Source organism: Nothobranchius furzeri, chromosome 9 (assembly GCF_043380555.1).
Source record: "Nothobranchius furzeri strain GRZ-AD chromosome 9, NfurGRZ-RIMD1, whole genome shotgun sequence".
NCBI classification, from domain to species: Eukaryota; Metazoa; Chordata; class Actinopteri; order Cyprinodontiformes; family Nothobranchiidae; genus Nothobranchius; species Nothobranchius furzeri.
In genome coordinates this window covers 39,115,648-39,118,530 of record NC_091749.1, presented here as the reverse complement: position 1 = coordinate 39,118,530, position 2,883 = coordinate 39,115,648, and the positions used below count along the sequence as shown (strand labels likewise).

The 2,883-nt window shown below is 40.2% G+C and overlaps 1 long non-coding RNA gene across 1 annotated transcript; it reads left to right on the top strand.

The window, feature by feature from the left end:
• Positions 1–533: 533 nt before the first annotated feature.
• On the top strand, positions 534–1,242 carry LOC129153195 (uncharacterized). The gene is made up of 2 exons (XR_008559397.2): positions 534–772; positions 1,119–1,242. It is a non-coding gene; the product is annotated as an uncharacterized lncRNA (long non-coding RNA).
• The last annotated feature ends 1,641 nt before the right edge of the window (positions 1,243–2,883 follow it).

Sequence of the window (2,883 nt, the reverse complement as noted above, 5' to 3'; positions counted from 1 at the left end):
GTTGTAACCGGATAAAATAGTTTTATCCAGTTTGCTGCCAGTTTAAGTCATTCGGCTTTGCATGGGTGTAATATAATTTGTGCCACTAGAGGGTGCGATACCACCACTATCAAAACCATAGAAGAAGGAGAGTCAGTCACATGATCAAAAAAATTCACTCAAAAATTAAGTGGTAAGGAAAATGCACAGCATGGGAGCATTTTTATACTTGGTAGTTCACTTAATGAGACAACATCAAAGGACTGAGCCTGGAAAAAATAAACATAATGCCACAAATATGTATATTTAGGGGATATGTCTTAGATGAATGGCAAAACTAACTGGAATACCAGAATGAATACAGACTTTCATAATACTGACTTCAGTTAAAGAAAAAGGTAAATTGCTGCTAAATGTTAGCATTTCTTATCTGATAACAGCACATAAGGCGTCTGTAAGTTAACGTAAAGAAGTTGTCACTCCCCCCTCAGAGTCTTACTCCACCCACATATCAATTTTAAAAACTGCAACATTAGTAGGCGTTGCCTGGAGGACCAAGAGGGCGGAGCCGTGGCAGTGATGAAGACGACGGCTAACTAGACGATGCTAGCTCCCTTCACTCTGAGCAGTCATTAGAAGTGGAGGACGTTTCTCCCCCTCCTTACACAGACACTCGAGAAGACAGGGACCAAGTCTATTTGGAGGAGACAAGCGGACCTGAGCCTTATTATTGTTTTGAGCTTGTGAGTTGCCTGAAACTACAGGAACCGACCCAACAGAACCATCTCTGAATGTAAGCAGCCGTTAGCCATAGCATCAGATTAGCTGCAGGGTTTGTCTCCACGGCCCTAGAGCTAGTATTCAGCATGTGTTAGAGGTTTATCTGCTTCAACACACCTGGTTTTAATCAGCAACAAATAGCTGAGCTGCTTAACAGCTAATCTAACCTGTTAAAGCAGGAAAACCACTGAAACGTGCTGGATAGCAGTTCTCCGGTAGCCCTGGGCTTAAGTTACAGTCTGCTGCATAAAGTTATGAAAATATCCCATGAGAAAATTATTCTGTAATGTGTTCAGCCCACTAAAACTGCCCTGATTTCTTTATTTATTTACTAATAACAGCTGCTCTCTCGGTTCTAGGTCCTCTGGTGTCTGCAGGTGGTCTCCTCTGCTGGTGTCGTCAGGATCAGGAGCTTCCAGAAGAATGTGCCTTTCAATGACTCTTTCCCCCTTATTTGTTATATTAAATAAATCTCAATTGATATATTTCCTATTTTTGTTCATGTCCATAAATACTTAAACATGCTTGAAATTAAAACAAGCTTTTAACAGTGAGGTGTTAGTTTAATTCATCACAATAGAGCTAGTTAAACATGCGACAATGTGATAATTCAATTAATGTAATTTATAAATATCCATTAAAATATCAAAACTGGAATCAAAATGAGATATTTGGCAGCACAAAAAACTTGTCAAACACAATATTTATTATAATAATTGTAGGCAGACAGGAGACAGAGCTGATGGAGGTTCTCAGTCATCGAAGGATGGCTGAAGGCTTTCCAGGAATAGGAGATGTGGTGTTGTCTCTTCTCTCTCTATTCTGCCAGATGAGCTGATAGGTTACAGGTGTGTGAGGACATCCTCATGCTGTCATAACCAGATGACAGGAGTTATCACGTGATCAGCCAGGCTAATGATGAGATGCAGAAAGAAAACAAATCATGCAGAAAGAAAACAAATCCAGGACAGTGTACAATAATATGTGGTGTTGCTCACCTTATGTGCTCTTATAAGTATTAACATGAGCCTGCCTCATGGTGTAGAGTCCATATTTTGCTGAGTGTCCTGCAATAATGCAGGTTATTAGTTAATTTACTTTTGATAGCAAAAACAAAATATTTAATGTAAAAGTTATTTACCAGGTGAATCAGCTCACCTCACCACCAAGTGTCACAGGGCCAGAATCAGTAGCCTCCTTCATGATGTAATCACATACTTATTTAATTGTTAATATCTTAAAAATTCTGAAATGTTTTAATTTTTTTTACCTTGAACAGTTCACTGAGCTTGCACTGTCACTGAGGTGGAAGCTGGAATCAACAGCAGACACCTCACATCGTCAGGGGTGTGGACGCTGCTCTGACTTTCTGGAAGATGAATTTCCGTCATGATCCTTGTGTCACAAGACACACTGAGGCTGTGAGCTCTTCTGGCTGGCTATGTACAAAAACAAAGAAGCAGCACATTTATAAATGTTTAAAAGAGCATAAAATCACGTGCAACAATAATCTGTAAAACAAATTAAAACTAGAAGGTAATAATAAAATGTTTACATAGAAGATTATTAAAAATAATTCACCTTTGCTACGCCGGTAAAGCTTCACGTCTGCCTGGACAAGTGCATTCTTGCAGCTAAATCAGTCTGACAGCCAGTGTCTTGGGTAGATTTAGCCTGAAAAAAAAATAGAAGCACATTGTTGTTGGAGTTTATAAAGTCAGATAATATACAAAAGAAACTGTCCTATAAAGGCGCTTTATAACATTCCTAGTGTGTGATCGTTGTTATAACGTAAAAGTCAGTCACACATGATGTGGAGAGCCTGAAATGCGACCTCCTGAACAGAATTCCTTACAGAACCTGTTCACAAGCTGGATTTCACGCTGTAATGCTGTCTGTCAACTGGTGCTGCGTTAGTTAGAGACACTGTTGCAGAATTACCGACTGACTAGCTAAAGGAAGTGAACCACGTCTCTCGGACTTTGCATTTAGGTAGGGAATTGTCTTTAGAAGATGTTAAAACTTTATTTAGCTGACTCACCTCAGACTGGAGCCCGCCGTGGTGGGGGAGCAGAGTCGGTGGGCTGCATCTAAATCGCGGAAGAGCCACGGTGGGCACGGCCT